General features: G+C 44.3%; 1 pseudogene; it reads left to right on the forward strand.

The window, feature by feature from the left end:
• The first annotated feature begins 3,243 nt into the window (after positions 1-3,243).
• LOC146642521 (uncharacterized) lies at positions 3,244-4,406 on the forward strand (annotated as a pseudogene).
• Positions 4,407-17,634: the final 13,228 nt, after the last annotated feature.

Consider the following 17,634-nt stretch of genomic DNA (forward strand, 5'->3'; position numbering starts at 1 on the left):
GAAATCTCTGGTAAACCATATGACAGACAGCTTGTCATTCGGAGGTTTTTACCTGCTGTCTGCCAAGACCCAAGTACAAGTTGGGACAGGCTCAAGCCCTGACCCAAAAATAATAATAAAATAGGGAGTCCAGAAACCCATGAATACTACCTTCCCCATGAGAGTGGATGTATATGCATCATTTTTATTCAGCAGCACAGTGAGAACTTGTGCAAAGTGTCACTGGGGTGATGTGACACTCAAGACAGAGCTATGCACCACCGCAGACAACACTTTCCACCCACTCCACAATGAGCTGTCCTCAGTGAGGAGCAAAGTTGAAAAGAACAAGTCAAGAGGTGTTACTCTGTGTCTTCTTGCAATAAATTCTCTATACAGGATGGTTTGTGCAAAGCATGAAAATAAACGCCATGCCCTTCCACTTTGGGTGACATGTGAATGTACCTGTCAGTACAGGTAATTGCTGGCTGAAATGTTCTCTATGTGTTCAGTTAGTACTTTTTTTTCTCTTATCTTTTCTTTCTGTTGAAATAGCATTTTCCATAATATACCATACACTGTCTATATTTGTCCAAGTCTTAAAAGTAATGAATACCCATGTTTTAACTGATTAGTGATCATGTTAGGCCTCAGTCTCATAGGCCCAGAGACCACTGGCCACTAGGGGGGAAGTGCGCATTGGTTGTGAATAGGGATGGGTATCGAAACCCAGTTCTTGTTGAGAACCATTGACTGTAGAAAAGATGGACGACGCGACACCGCCTCCTCCCATTGTGCAAAAATAAAGCCAAAATATCCCGCTTGTGGAGGCTGCCATCTTCCAAATTTGGAGCCAGAGTCTGCGCAGTAGTGACTTGAGGTGGAGTGACTGTGTAACACTCCCGCCCACACACCCGCTGGACGTAACCGCAAACACACACCCCTACACTTTTTACATAGCCTGGCTGCTCGAGTTTTTTTGCTGGTTTACCGCGACTGACGACTCGTTAAATTAAGGTAAATACAACCATGTCACTGTTATAAAAAAAGACACACCTATCATCTTATAGTTCTAAAATCACTCTGTTGTTAATTCGTTAGTTAGATTAGCCGCTAGCATACACACAGTGTTGGAGGCTTGTTGCTAGCTAGTTAGCGATGCTATACACCGAATACTCTAATAGTCTCTGTTATTGAAGGATTCAGCACTTATGTTTTTTTTTATCCATTTTTAGACAGCGATGAGTTCATCTGCACACTCTACAGAGGCCCAGAATTACTGTTAATATCAAAAATATAATGCTGTCCTTTGAGATTTTAACATAAGACTGTGAGTGTAATGGATCTAAAACTGTTTAAATCTTCAGAGCCCTCTACATCCTGGTAACATGGAAACTTTAAAAACATCAGCAGAACGTTTCAGTAGTGTAGTCTAATTTGTTCTTTTCATTTAATAATAAAGTCCATATTATATCAACAGCTACATTCACCCTGGAGAGAAACTAGTGAGGGAGACCATCAGGACCAAGCTGGGTTTCTGGGTCCAGAGGTTTGGAGAAACTTCTTCCCTTTCTTTCATCACAGCTGTCCTGTGCCAGAAGTTCTGTTGACCCACTGAAAGAGGCATCATTTAAGAAACACCAGGAACACTGAAGCTCATCACATTGATCAAGCAGGACTCATGATCTTCACCAGCAGCTCCCTCACAGGGAAATCTTCAGCACTCCTCCGTAGGCCCGCCCCAGGAGATGGATAAACCCAGCATTTCATGAACACTGTGATGGAGACCTTTGGTTTGTGTAATGTTATAAATACTCGGATACTCCCCAGAGGCTCCAGACCTTTACATAAAGATATTATATTCAGTCCTGTAGAAAGTTATATATTTATTTAAAAATATATGATCCTCTCTGGTTACTCTGGTATGAATAACTCTGAATCACTTTATGGTAAATAACCCACTATGTGCAAAAACTGTGAAATAATTCCAGATGACAAGTTTGTAGTTCAGCATACAAGTGATGACCTTTGACCTTCATCAGGTTTTATTTAATTGTGTTAGAGAAAATCTCATGTGCTCTTCATGCAGCTGAGTACATCGCCTCTGTCAGTGCGCCCCAGGGTGGCTGTGGCTACATTGTAGCTTGCCATCACCAGTGTGTGAATGTGTGTGTGAATGGGTGGATGACAGGTTGTGTAAAGCGCTTTGGGGTCCTTAGGGACTAGAAAAGCGCTATACAAATACAGGCCATTTACCATTTACATCAAGTGTTTAAAACGGAAGCTGTGCAGGTCTGAGATCAGCAGCTTTGTGAAACACCAAACTGAGGTCCTGTTAATGCTGATATATAGTGACACAGTTACATGGGTGATTAATGCTTTTGCTTTTTTGTCTTTAACTTTATCAATAAAGCTGCAGCTTTCACTGCAGCACGTGTTGTACTTTAACCTTTGCACTATTTTCATCAGTTCATTTTGCAGTTAACATGTGAACATGTTGGATGATCTGTCTGCTGTCACTGGGTGGTGCTGAGGTCTGAATCTGAGGGCAGCTCCTGTAATCACAAAGAGAACAGAACCATCAAACTCAGATATAAATTTTATCCCTCAAAATTGAAATAAAGCTGATTCTTCTGTCCTCACACACTCAGGATCTGAAGTTCTTCTCTTACATTTTTTTCAGTATTACAGTACACTACAGTACTTTAATCCATAGTTCCTGATTAATGAGGATCTACAAGGTACAAGCTTTTTTTTAAAAAAAAAAAAAGTTACTGCCTTTACAGATGTGGCAAGAGACTGAAAACATGCTGTTGTTTGCACATATTTAATATTCAGCTCTGCACAGGAGCTGAAGCAGGGTGTAGCCTGTTGCTTTTACAGCATAATACTTGTAATAAAAGTACAGTAACAGTAATTAGTGACTGAGTAGCCTGGGGCGTTTCTCTTGATTTCTTTAGCAAATTCATTCACCTGCACAGATTAGCTAAATGAACCCTGACAGCCGAGTGCTCATTTTAGCTAGCTAGGTCTCAGGACCTAGCTAAGGACGGTAGTTACGGATTAGCTTACAAACACGTTTAACTTACCGAAAAAGTGCAGCGGGGCCTCGGGTCCTTCAGTCGAGTAGTCCAGTTTACTGAAGAACACCTCAGGCTGTCAGGTTAAAACACTCGGTCGTGTTTTCGTAACGTAAACGCTGGCCCTCCTCTCAGAGCCTACGCTCTATCTGCCATTCCCGAACAGAGATACGCAAGTTTCTCCATGACTGCAGCTGCCAGTCAAAGCTGTTACGTTTCACCCCAATTTAACACCACCGCGGTAGGAATCAGAATCAAACTTATGGGAAAGGAGACCCCTTGGACATCAATCAGCATGATGAGAACTATTGATAACAAAAGAAAGGATCTTTGGAAAAAAATTATCTAAGGAGAATTAATTTATTTCAGTCCCATCCGCTAACATGGAGGAGGCGGGGTTTATGACCTATACTGCAGCCAGACAGCAGGGGGCGATAGAGACGTTTTGGCTTCATTTTTGGGAAGCTGTCGCGTCGTTCATGTTTTCTACAGTCAAGCTGTGTCCCAAAACGTCGGCTGCATCCTCCAGAGGCCGCATTTGAAGGCCGATTACTCCGGAGCGACAATGAGCAACTGTTTACCGGTGCCAAAAACTCAGCCACTGTGGGTTGGAGGTACAGCAACAATATGCCGCTTTTAATCTGTTAGGTATAAGGGAGAGAGCTTAATCTGTCTTTTAGTCGGAAGTGTGTACATTTTGCTATGTATACTGTTCAGGAATTAAGAAGATTGATATGCTCTATTATTTTCTGTCTGTTAAGGCCATTCTTGAGAAGATGGGCCTGCAGGGTAAAGTCACCCCTTTGCAGGCGAAAAATGGGACAATTTAAAAAAAGAAATACAAAGTATGTACAGCTGTATTCAAATATGTTTTTTTTTTAGCAAGTTAAAAACTTATTCATGTAAACCTGTACTGTTGCTTTTTTTGTCAACTGCCACTTTTTATTTCCTTTGCCCTTAGGACTTCAAGTATCCAGGGTCAGGCGAGGGAGTGAGTGGGAAGCCCACTGCTGCTACATGGCCCTGGTTTGCCCTCATGGATGAGGTGTTAGGACGGAGGCCTTCTACCAAGCCTCCAGTGCTAATTGCTTCCATCCATGAGGACACTCCAGGGCCCAGTTCAGCAGTGGGCAACCAAGTGTTGGATGAGGAAGAGCAGGAAGATGAGGGCCAGGTGGAGCAAAGAGGGGCAAAAAGAAAGAAGGACAGGGATGAGTTTTTGGATTAATCAGAGAGGACATGAGATTGCAGAGGGAAATGGAGGAAAGAAGAGCACAGGAGGCAAAAGATAGAATGGACAGACTGTTTGGTTTGCTTGAGAAACTTGTTGAAAAAAAAAAGGATTAAATTTGTGTAAATGCTTCACCTTTATTTGCATTGTTTTTCCTTTTTAAAAAAAAAAAAAAAAGAAACTATGTACAACATAAATTTTATCAACACAATTAATTAAAATGTCTGAAAAAAGTAACAATAGAAAAAACAACAAAAAACATGAATTCTTACGAATTATTATTACAGTTAGGATTAACCTGAGTGTCCCAGTAAGCACAGGTACTTTTAACCAGGTCTGATCTTTGGCTGGGCAGGAAGGAAGTCTCGGGCAGTGCTGCTGAATGTGCTGCTGAATGTGCTGGACCAGGACCAGAGAGATGGAGGAGGTGCCACAAGCAAGACCTTGGTTTGTATTTCCAGCCAGTAAATGGAACATCATACAGGGTGATCTCCATAAGGTCTAGGGATGCTCGTTTCCACTGTCCACCGCATCATCTGTCACTTAGGTTTGTAGGGCTGATGTAACTGACGGCTGCCATGTCACTAAGATGTATTCAGAAAGATGCAAACAATCCTGTTAATAAAGATCTAACAAGTAATATCTAAAAAATGCTCTACTAACAGAATACTTGCCTGTTTAAAAATATTCATTGGTTGTGTCCAAATTCATGGGCTGCATCCTCCTGAGGACCCGGCCTTCGCGGTCTACGTGGGTCGGGTCCTCAGAAGGTCGGGTAGGCCGGAAGTAATTGGACGGTTTAGCCTTCTGATTAGCGTCACCGCTGTCTCGGTGGAGTTTAATAAACTCAGCCGTCTGCTCCTTGCTATCTAAAATATAACAGGACACTGGTGTAAATTCTCGACCGTCTCATACTTCTGTTTAATCAGTTTTCTATTTGACGTTTTGTCACGGTTTGCCGGGGCAAGCCGTGTGGAATATGAAATAGGACCCAAAATGCGGCAGCTCTGGTGCAGATGAGTGTTTATTTGACAACCGAAAATACAAAAAGCAATGGTGTGGGTACCATGAAACAGGAAAACCTAAACTGGGTAGAACTAATAACACAAACCAGAAACGAGGATGCAGGGAGGTCCGGGGAAATACATACGGGAAGACGCAGGGAGACCGAGGGGAAACAACACAGACGAACCAGCGATTACTAAGACAGAAAATACAACTTAAATACACTCAGAACACAGGGAGATTACACACAGGTGGGAGACACAGCTGGGAGTGATTAACCCTTTAAGACCTACCATAGAACCAAGTCCGCCAGAGCTTATATTATATTTTTACATGCTGTGGAGCCATTTTTGGGAGCATTTCAAGTTGCTATACATCAATACAACCATTATAGCCCAGATTTTAATAATATGTATTCATTAAGTGCATAGTAATTACATAAATTGCAAAAAAGTGCAATAAACTACAAAAAAATTGAAAATCGTTTTTGATTTTTTAACATATATTTGTAGTTAGAGAAATTTAAGAGGCTTATCCCTCAAAACTGTAAATACAAAAAAGTTGCACAAAATAGTTTCCCACCACAGGAAATTTATTTTGAGTGTCTTCATAGTTTTATTTTTGAAATACACCAATTTTTATACACTGCAGGAAAAACGAAAATAAATATTATACTGCAAATTTGCAAAAAAGCAGCATATGCATCAAAATAAACTATTTCCAGCAGTGCAATATGAGTCCTAAGCATCCCAGAAACGACACAGAAAGTCATAAAGTCAAAGATAACTTTTAAAAAGAGCAGTATAGGCCCTGAGGCCCTGATCGCAAAAAAGACTACATTTCCGCGAAAATGACGCCACTTCCGGTTTCGGCCAGGTAATGGCGGAAATGCAAAAGTTCGCGCTGACGTCTATTCCAACGTAGGAAGTGTTTTGAACAGCTGATCGGACCGGCAAAGCTTGTTTCTGGAATATTATGTTTTTGTTCCTGCAAGCGCTTTTTATGCAGTTTTTGCAAAGCTTTATGTGGAAGGAAACCGTGACCTAGGACAAGCTGATGGCACAATATGTAAGTACAACTCCTCCGGTTTCATATGCAAAAAAAATTTTTGCGCTAGCTTACGTGGTTGCAGTGCTACCGGGATTTAAAAATAGTTACGCATAACAGAGCGTTCCCGCTCCGATCGGCTCTAAAGGGTTAACATGACGAGACCAGGAAGGCAAACTGAAAACACTCACATAAGACGCAGACCTTCACAATAAAACAGGAACACACGGGGGGGAACAGGGTAAACACCAATTAGAGGAGAACAGAACCAAAATCTCGAAGAGAAAACACAAAACGCTGGGTCAAAAGGACCCAGGATCATGACAGTACCCCCCCCCCCCCCCTCAAAGGCTGGCTCCAGACAGCCCAACAAGAAACAAAACAGCCAGAAAAAACAGAAAACAACCCGACCAGGGCGGGCGGCGGGGGCCCAGGAAGGAGGGCTCGAAGCAAAACAAAACCGGAGCACCAGAAGGCCAAAAGACAAAAACAAAAAACGAGACCAAAACCAAAAGAAACGAAGCACACCAGAACACAGGAAAAAACAGAGCCCAAAACAGAAGAGTTCAGGGGGCCGACAGCACAGGAGTCCAAAACAGTTCAGGGGGCCGGCCAGGGGGCCGACAGCACAGGAGTCCAAACAGTTCGGGGGGCCGGCCATGCGGAAGGCAACGGCGGCCACTCAGGTGATGGCGGTCCGGGGGCCGGCCGTGCGGAAGGCAACGGCGGCCACTCAGGCGATGGCGGTCCGGGGGCCGGCCGTGCGGAAGGCAACGGCGGCGACGAGGGAGACGACGGAGCAGTTCAGGGGGCCGACCGCGCGGAAGGCAACGGCGGCGACTCAGGCGATGGCGATCCGGACCAGGCGAGGCTGCAGAGGCTGGACTAGGCGAAGCACAGGCTGAAGCCGGACCAGGCGAAGCACAGGCTGAAGCCGGACCAGGCGAAGCACAGGCAGAGGCCGGACCAGGCGAAGCACAGGCAGAGGCCGGACCAGGCGAGGCTGAAGGCTCTGAGGCCGGGCCAGGCGAGGCTGAAGGCTCTGAGGCTGGGCCAGGCGAGGCTGAAGACACGGAGGCTGGGCCAGGCGAGGCTGAAGACACGGAGGCTGCAGCAGGCGAGGATGATGATGGAGCTACAGCAGGCGGCTGGACGGGCTGAACGGGCCCCTCGGACCCTCCAGCGCAGGCAGGAGGCTGAACGGGCCCCTCGGACCCTCCAGCGGAGACAGGAGACGAAGGCCGGAGCGGTCCTACGGACCCTCCAGCAGAAGTCACCACTAAGCCAGCAGTCATGGAGTCCTCTGGCAAACACGAAGGCGACTGGCGATGCACTGAGCACTGGCTCTGCCCAGGCAACGCTGACATGGTGCAGTTCTCAGGTGGCTGCATAAACTTCAGGGGTCCAGAATCAGCCGGGGACTGAGACCTAGCCTCTGGGGAAGCCCTGGAGCGGCAAACTGTGCCAATGGCGGCTGAACCATGAAAAGCACCTTGAGGTGAAATTAGACTTTCTCCCTGCATGGAGTGAATGAGTGAAACCGGTGATACTGGAGCCAGAGCTACGGGTAGCGGGGGCACTGGAGCTACTGGGGCCTGCGCTACAGGCGGCACTGGAGCTACTGGGGCCTGCGCTACAGGCGGCACTGGAGCTACTGGGGCCTGCGCTACAGGCGGCACTGGAGCTACTGGGGCCTGCGCTACAGGCGGCACTGGAGACTGAACTGAGGGGGACACTGGAGACTGAACTGAAGGGGACACTGGAGACTGAACTGAAGGAGGCACAGGAGACTGAACTGAAGGAGGCACAGGAGACTGAGCTAAGAGGAGCACTGGCTGCGGGGGAGCTAACTGAGCTGAGAATGGCTGCGGGGGAGCTAACCGAGCTGAGAATGGCTGCGGGGGAGCTAACCGAGCTGAGAATGGCTGCGGGGGAGCTAACCGAGCTGAGAATGGCTGCGGGGGAGCTAACCGAGCTGAGAATGGCTGCGGGGGAGCTAACCGAGCTGAGAATGGCTGCGGGGGAGCTAACCGAGCTGAGAATGGCTGCGGGGGAGCTAACCGAGCTGAGAATGGCTGCGGGGGAGCTAACCGAGCTGAGAATGGCTGCGGGGGAGCTAACCGAGCTGAGAGTGGCTGCGGGGGAGCTAACCGAGCTGAGAGTGGCTGCGGGGGAGCTAACCGAGCTGAGAGTGGCTGCGGGGGAGCTAACTGAGCTGCCGGTAGCTGCACAGGCGATAAGCAGCTCGCGTTGACATCCGCCACACAAAACGCAGCCCCTGAATGAACAGTCATGCAGTCCGAAAATTAAAAGAGTCCTCACTCACCACAGCCGGCGATTTAGAAGCCCGAACGTCCGGCTGTGGGGTGGCGCGCTTGCGGCGCGATTGGCGTCTCCTACCCGCAGACGGCTCCGACGGGCCGGGCAAGATCACATCCGGCGAGTCGGGCAGCGAGGCAGGAGTGGCTGAGAGAAGGTGCGGTGTGAGCCGGAGAAAAGCCTGCATGGTCGGAGGAAGCGACTGCAGAAGCCATGGCAGGCCAGAAAAGAGCCGTTGTAGCCGACTTTCCACGGCACGACGAAGCTCCTCTGGAGGGTTCTCCAGCCATAGCCCGAGGAGAATCTCCACATTGTACGCAATGTCGTCCTGGAGCTCCTCGGACGGATTCACTGCTGCTGGGTCCATGGTGGCTGGTTCGTACTGTCACGGTTTGCCGGGGCAAGCCGTGTGGAATATGAAATAGGACCCAAAATGCAGCAGCTCTGGTGCAGATGAGTGTTTATTTGACAACCGAAAATACAAACAGCAATGGTGTGGGTACCATGAAACAGGAAAACCTAAACTGGGTAGAACTAATAACACAAACCAGAAACGAGAATGCAGGGAGGTCCGGGGAAATACATACGGGAAGACGCAGGGAGACCGAGGGGAAACAACACAGACGAACCAGCGATTACTAAGACAGAAAATACAACTTAAATACACTCAGAACACAGGGAGATTACACACAGGTGGGAGACACAGCTGGGAGTGATTAACATGACGAGACCAGGGAGGCAAACTGAAAACACTCACATAAGACGCAGACCTTCACAATAAAACAGGAACACACGGGGGGGAACAGGGTAAACACCAATTAGAGGAGAACAGAACCAAAATCTCGAAGAGAAAACACAAAACGCTGGGTCAAAAGGACCCAGGATCATGACACGTTTAGTCAGCTGTGTAAAAACCAAGGAGGAACCCACCCGGGGAATTAATAAGGTTTTATTTTATCTAATCTAATAACTTTAATCTCAGCCAAACCGATTTACTCACGAACAAACAAAAGACTGAAAAAAGCCCAACAATAACACTTTTAGGTTGTCTAAGTGACTTATATATTTCGTTTAACCTGAGTAGCGAAAGAACGCGGTGATCTGAAAATGATGTGCCGGGAGTTGTGCCGTCCTCGGCCGCATCAGTAACCCTCGAGCTCCTGGCTCGCTATCGAGCTGGTGGGTAGCAGACGTCTCCGAAAATGTTGAAGCACTTTTGCAAATATGCGATATCTTGATAAACCGAGCAGATATTTGATGTTTACACAGCTACTTTCTCGCCTGAAAATATGTTAAAAGTGTAAAAGTGAGTAATTTTAAAACTTAGTAGCGGCCGCCATTGTTGGAAACTGGAGTTTGACTGGGCCACGCTATGAATTCTGGGATATGGTGGGCCACGAAGGACACACCCGACCCATCCTTCAAATTCAGGGAAAAGGAGGACGCATTTGTCGGTTGCATTCGGAGGAGTCTACGAATTTGGACAGCCTTTGGCGCGTCGCTGTGACGTAATTGGTCTACAAATGCAGCCTCAGGAGGATGCAGCCCATGAATTTGGACACGACCATGGTCTTGAGGTAGCTCCTCCAGGGCAGACACCTCAGCAGATAGCTGGTCACGCCAGGGAGCACCACTGACTGCCTCCAATACATATTTATCAACGTGTCAGAGCACTCCTTACGTTGTGGTACATCTTATCTCATGTTGCACATCATCCTCAGGTGCATCCTCCGGGTCCATAGCGTCACCAGCACCAAGGCAGATGTTGTATAGGACAGCACATGCTGTCATGACCTGAAACAGATGTTTTTTGTTTTTTTTAAAAGAAACAAATAAGGTGTTTATAAATGTACATACACTAAAGTTCCCATTATATCATTATAATTATTTGAAAAAGAATGGCACTATATTGTAATGACTTACATATGGTACAAAGGTGTGGTGCACCTCCAGCGCTTGAAGGAAGATGGCCCGGAACCTCGTCTTCATCATTCCAAAAGCACTCTCTATAATAGAGCGTGCCCTGGAGTGATGAGAGTTGAAGCGCTGGGCTCCCACACCTTGAACTGGCCTCTTGTACGGAGTGATGAGGAGAAGTGGATGCTGGAGACATGGGTACCCTCCATCTGCTAAGATGAAATGCCCTGGAGGAGGGTAAATGGCCTGCCGGTACAGTGGGCTGTTGCATAGCACCCTGGAGTCATGCACTGACCCAGGCCAGCCCACATATGTATCGATGAAGCGGCCCTGATGGTCACAAACTGCCTGCAGGAGTATGGATGGGAACAATTTCCTGTTTCTGTAGCACTGACCATCAGGGCCGCTGGGAGGCTTGATGCGGACATGGCAGCCGTCAATTGCACCAGCAGCCTTTAAAAAGGCTCTGTGTCTTGCTAGCCCTGCAAACCCATGAGACAGGACATCTAGGTCTTCAGGAGTCCGAGGGAGATGGATAACCTGATGGTGAATAGCCACCACCTCCTCTGTGACCCTGTGAACGATGTGGTGAACAGTGGAGCGAGGAATAGCAAACACTCTGGAAACAACTCTGTAGGATGCTCCACTTGCCAGCCAGAAAAGAAACACAAGGACCTCAATAGTGGCACCCCAACCATGTGGCCGATCCTGGTTAAGGAGGTTCAGCAGCACTTTCAGAGACTCCCTGCTCAGATGAAAATCAGGCCTAGTGTCCTCATTATTAAAAAACCTGTCCAGGACTGGAACACTCCTTAATCCTGTTAAGCCGGCAGTACTGTGGTCTCACCTGGTGAAGGAAAATAAGGAAAATGTTTTATTCTTGTCATATGAATGTTGCGCTTGTTCTTTAAAAAAAACGTGTCAAAACTTTATTTTGATTATCATACTTAAGTAAAATTCACTGGTTAACTGATAAAAGAGTGAATAAAATCACTTCTACATCAGAGTTTTATTTAGCTAGTAAACAGATTTCAAATACACACATAAACGATGGGGAAAAAAACTCTTGATTTATCTCTTAGTCGGAGATAAATCAGTCGTCTGCGACGGCTGATTTGTTGTAACTCTTCGATTAACAAAAATAAGAGAAAAATACAGAGAGTTTCAACGATATCCATTATTTCACAGAGGGGGAGAAAGTGGTAAGGGCGGGAACAGCTGGTGACGCAAATCTGAAGGCTAGACCGTCCCATTTCACGTAGACCGCGAAGGCCGGGTCCTCCGAAGGATGCAGCCGACGTTTTGGGACACAGCTTCAGTGTTGAGAACCGGTTCCCACTGTTTCAATTCCTTGGAATTGTTTGTCATTTTTGCAAACAATTCCCTTATCGATTCCAGTCGCCCCGAATGACGTCACCACGTTGCAGAGCGTCATTTACCTGGGACGAAACATGGCGGCTCAAACGCTCAAAAGTTTGGTTATACTTTACGAGAACGGATGACAACAGGGCAACTTGCAATACTTTCAAAGTAGATATTTCATTTAAGGGAGGAAACACTATGAATATGCAAAAGCATTTGCTCACAAAACACACGATAACCTTAAACGAATGTCGTGTTTTTAATTCCGTTTCGGACTCGTGAATCTCAACCCAGCAGCAGCGGTAACGTTTGCACGTCCTCTCCCGTTAATGCGGCAGGTAAATAATCAACTAACAGTGCATATTATGTTAGCGCAATCTGCCTTATTACAAAACCTGCCATTACTGTGCATTTATGTGACCATGATGAGAGAGACAGACAGAGTCTGGCTGGCTCAGATGCTGGCACTTCTCGCTGCAGTCTACCGGTAGCGTCTCCTTTCAGGCCAGGATAGACGAATGTCACCGAGCAGTGACTAAGTCTGTGGTAAAAGGCTTGCACCCATTTGCCACAGCAGATGCCCCCGATTTTCAGTAAGTGAATGTGTTTAATTGTAGGCAGGGACATTACTGGATATTCTTGTGTAATTGCTACAGAATAATTTATGTTATACTTTGTTATTGCTACAGAAGATTTTTTTTCCTGGGCAAAAAAGAATCGATAAGAGAATCGATAAAGAATTTAATTGAATCTGCTTAGGCCGCTGCCCCCGCGACCCGGCCTCGGATAAAGCGGATGAAGATAGATGGATGGATGGATAAAAAATTGAATGGTTAAACAGAATCAAAAATGGAATCGGAGTCGTGAAAATCTTATCAATACCCATCCCTAGTTGTGAATGGCTGCTGAAAGTTGCTGGCAGTCTTCCATGTAAAGTACGTGGATCGTGGTATTCTGACAGCCACAAAGGGATGACTTTATGAATGATTTCACCAAGACAGCAACCTCCAACTACCACCTGGGAATACACATCTTTTCCTAGCAACCTCTAGTTGCAATGGGATTATCAAGTTGTCTCTAGGTCTGTGTGACTAAGACGTTAAGTGTTCCACATTCTTCTCGGCATTTATAAGCCATCTTTGATTAAAAAAAAAAAATAATAACGTAAGGAAAGAAGTGTGATCAAAAAGTGCTGGGAATTGTCTCATAACAATCAAAAACTACACTTGATTTAAAATTGGACAGTTTCTCCTTCAAGGCCACCTCAACAAGTATGTCTGGATAGCTTTAATCATAACTGCTATTTTTAGATCACACAGGTACTATTCTGTCTTATTGTACTTGTACCTCTATGATGCTTGCTGGACCTCATTCAAGGTGGCAAGACAGCAAGCCTAAAACTTATGTGGAGGTAGACAATCTGACAGTCAAAGTAAGTGATGTGAATGAATAAAGCCTGATCGGGTGTGGATAAAAATCCATGCATTTTCAGTTATTGGTACACAATGATGGATGCTACAGTTTTTGTCAAATTTTTCTTTAAAGGTTCTTCCTTGGAAGCTCCACAACATTATGGTCATACTCGCCAATTAATGATACCACTGTCAAGGTAATCAATGGTATCACAACTGGCATTTTTGAAATCAAAGATTGTTGAAATCAAAACACATCCATCCTTTTAGATCCATATTGAAATGCGAGCCACTCAACCTTTAAGCAGCCATCTAAAAAAAAAAAAAAGCAGTAGTGCTAAAAGCCTCCAGTTCCACAAAAAGTCACCTTTTCCAGAACTTTTGGATCACTCCTTGTATTTGGTATAGTTTCACTATTTTGTTGAGATCTAAAACGCTCAATCCCTTTCAAGCATTTTGAAGCATGTTGACGTGACTGTCTTCTGTTTGGTGACATCTGTATTGCCTCTACAAAGGGCCTCAAGGACAACCTAGCTGCTTAGCTGCTTCTTTATAGTGCATTTGAGTTCTCTTATCTAGCAAAAGATATAAAGAAAACTCTGTAGACAGATAAGCTTAAGAAATCCTTACAATACCTGTTATATTATGTTCTCATCTCTCTTTTTGCCTCATATCAAGTTGTTCCATAATAACTGTATCTATATTTCACACTATTCATCTGAGTCTCCTAAAAGATTACTTCTGCATGAGTCATCACAATTTCCACAGCACACGCCACATTTTTTTGTAATATGGGTAGGGACTCTCCAAATGTCTGAATAGATTTGTGAATTTGCTGCTATACAATGTAACAATAGATGGGCCCTATTTCAGAGTATTTCTCTTTTGTAAAGGTGAATATAAAGAAAAGGCAGTGCATGTCAGTTTCATTGTGACCTTCCATATTACATCACGCTGAGCTGTCCAAGTTTTCAGTGTGTTTCATCATACATTCATGGGATTATGTACATTTATGACATTCTTATTTATTTATTTTCAAAAGAGTGCAGTCCTAATTGAGTTTTTAAATCTTTGAAGCAAAAAAAAAGTCAAAATGTTGGATCAAAGAGGTGGAACATCATTCATCTCATGTGACATCTAGTTATAAGGTCTACCATTTGCCAAGCTTTGCACAGAATGTTTGCCATGTCATTCATCCATTCTGCCTTGGTACCCATTCATTGTACATGGGGACTTGGAACATTATCATTATGTCTCCGTGCTGTTCTCCTCAAGGCTATACAAAGCCTTTTTTGAATTTTTAAAATTTTTTTACTACTTCCAACTCATTCATTTTTCATCAGCCCAGGCTTGTTAATTAAAATGCTGAATGGCACACTTTAAGTTGCAAACACAAAATTTTGTTGTTTGACCTTTTCTTTTTGCCAATATGTGACGCTGCCTGAGTATGACGTGTTGATGAATGGATAATGTACTATGCAAGCTGACAGGACTCTTTGGGAAAATTAATGAGAACATAGTGAGCAAGAAAGGAGACTGTTGAAAAGAGTGAGTTTCTTTCTCTCTCTCTCTTCCCCCCCCCCCCCCCCCTTTTTTTTTGATTTACTCTGCAAGGATTATGTTGGTACTCTCACTCGCAACTGGTTAATGGATATAATGTTGTTATGTATCATGTGGACACTCAAAAGAGTGAATGATAAAAGAGATGGCTGAGAAAAAAAGGTAAACTCAGGCATGTCTAAATGACAAGAAATGGAGAAAGCTTGCCAGAGACAGGTAGAACAGTGCTAACCACCATGGATGTCATCTGTCTTTGCTACATTAGTGCTAATGTTCGCTGCACCCCTGTTTGTTCTGCTGAACATTAAAATTAAATATGCAAATTGTGACACAAAAACAGCATTTCTGAAATGAATCGTTGTCAGACAGTGTCATTTATAGTACCTCGTCTGAGCAACAAAACAATTTCTTCCATCCAATTAGCTGCATGCTGTTTGAAATTCAGCTCCCTTCTTCTAAGTGCTAGGACTTCTTTGTGAAGTGGGATTTCACTGACTCACGAACTGATTAATGAATTAACTGATTCCTTTCCTGTTTCCTTCCATCCTTTCTCTCGTCCTTCATTCTGTCAGGGAGCACTACCAAAATGAGGGGCTAAAATGGATAAAATCTATTATCTGGTGCAAATTAGTCAAGCCTTCTTGACTATCTCATGACTCATTACTGAAAAGGTGAAAATGATTCTCCAGTAGATTAACACATCTTCATGAAATGTAATAAATGGTCCTTAGCCTTGATGATGACCACATGTTTGGCAGATGAAGACTTTCTCCGAAGTCCCAATGGAAATGTGCGATAGCTTACTATATGTGCGGGAGCTTATAGCACTGATGTGCAGCATTAGAGGACAGACTTATTGGACAACTCTTTAATGGGGGCTCCTGAAGAGTGTAGTGTCGAGTTTGACATAGCCAGGTTTTCTTTGTGTTAGTCAGTCAAAAATACCGTTCAGTGCTCACTCTTAGTTATTGTGTTATTCTTTGCCAGGTGAAACTAGCATGTCAACATTGCTATGCACACTCAAGTTTTCAGATTTGTACTTTTCAAATAGGTTTATTTGCCATGGTAGACTGCTGCCACCTGCTCTCAGCAGAGGCACATACATTCTACCAGGTAACAGTAGTACTTAATATATATAAACTATCTTTGAAAACAAGAAGAAGTCAGGACCAGGTTGGTTGGCATAAGTTACTATGGTGAACTAGCTAGGTCGGGTTGTTGTATTTTTGCCCTACAATATAAAGCGGATGTTGTTGTGATTTAGAGCAGCGGTCCCCAACCTGTTTTGCGCCATGGACCGGTTTATGTCTGACAATATTTTCACAGACCAGTCTTTAAGGTGTCGCGGAAAAATACAGCAAAATAAAACTAGTACCAAACAAAGAAGATTTATTCATAACACATGGGAAAAGACCCAGGGAAACCGAGTTAACGATAAAAACGATTAAAAAAAAAATAACGCTAAAAACCGATAAAACGCCTGAAAACCATGAATTTCACGCCCGAGCCTCAACTCTTGCAGCTTGGTACTAAACGAGACCGGTCCATGGCCCAGGAGTTGAGGACCACTGATTTAGTGCAATAGAAACAAAACCGAAAACTGAGATAAAAAGAAAACATCTTTTTGTCACAATGTTATCTCAGACTCAGCATATAGTCACTCGCCACACTAGGTACAAACCTTTTATTATGGGGTTGGACAGTTACTTCAGATGTGTCAGCTGTACAGCTATGATGTGAATCTCCTGTTTAACCAGGTCCCAAAGGTCCTCTATTGGACTGCCATCAGGTAACTATAGAGGCCAGTTAAATAGTGAAGGTGATATGGTACTAAGAGACCTAAAGTAAGCCAATATCTCCCACATTATTAACCTGTCTTCTTCAAGGTTCATTCTCTTCTGCATGCCTTTTTTGTAGCGAGTAGCTATTTGAGTCACAGTTGCATTCCTATCAACTCATAGGAGTCTGGCCATTCTCCCTGACCTCAGCCTGTCAGTCACCAGCAACAAGACAAGCTGTTCAAAGTCATTTACAATCATCTTTCATGCCCGGTTTCCTTTCATCAGATTGTCTTGACCATGTCTTCGTGTTTAAATGCATTTGGTTGGTGCCATCTGATTGGCTGATTAGATATTTGCATTAACAAGTAGTTTTTCAAAATGTATCCCATAAAGTAGTGGGGAGTGTACTTTGCTAAACCATCAGTGGGTTCACATTCAAAATGGAAATCCAGTAGTATGAAGTAATATCAAAAGTCAGCATTAGTTAAATCCAATTCCTCCTGTGAATAGTTTACACAGAACATTATGGGGAAAATGGTAGGAAACAAATGATATCTTTAGAACTTATTCTCAAACCCAATCCAGAGTCAGTATGACTCCAGAAGCTCATTCACTGGAGATACTTTTCATATTGCTAAGGGCTTTTTAGTACTTATGAGCTTTGATGAACAATATATTCACTTGTGTCTTGAGGTTGTTAAGTTAACATTATGCATATGCTGAGGATGCTGACTATCTCAAGACAGCCTTGAAAATGTAGTTTTCATGCAGCAGGGTTTTAGCTTACATTAAGGGCACCAAGATCATGTACATATTTCTCAGTGGATTTGATGTTGGAGAAATCCATCGACTTGTATCTTATCTTATCTTCTTTAAAACTAATCATAACTATCAGCACCATTTGGGGATTTTAATTTTAGTAAAACTTACCCATAGTCTCA

The sequence above is a fragment of the Rhamphochromis longiceps genome, linkage group LG23, assembly GCF_057381845.1.
Source record: "Rhamphochromis longiceps isolate RC_006_pf linkage group LG23, R_longiceps_female_GT1.1, whole genome shotgun sequence".
Taxonomy (NCBI): domain Eukaryota; kingdom Metazoa; phylum Chordata; class Actinopteri; order Cichliformes; family Cichlidae; genus Rhamphochromis; species Rhamphochromis longiceps.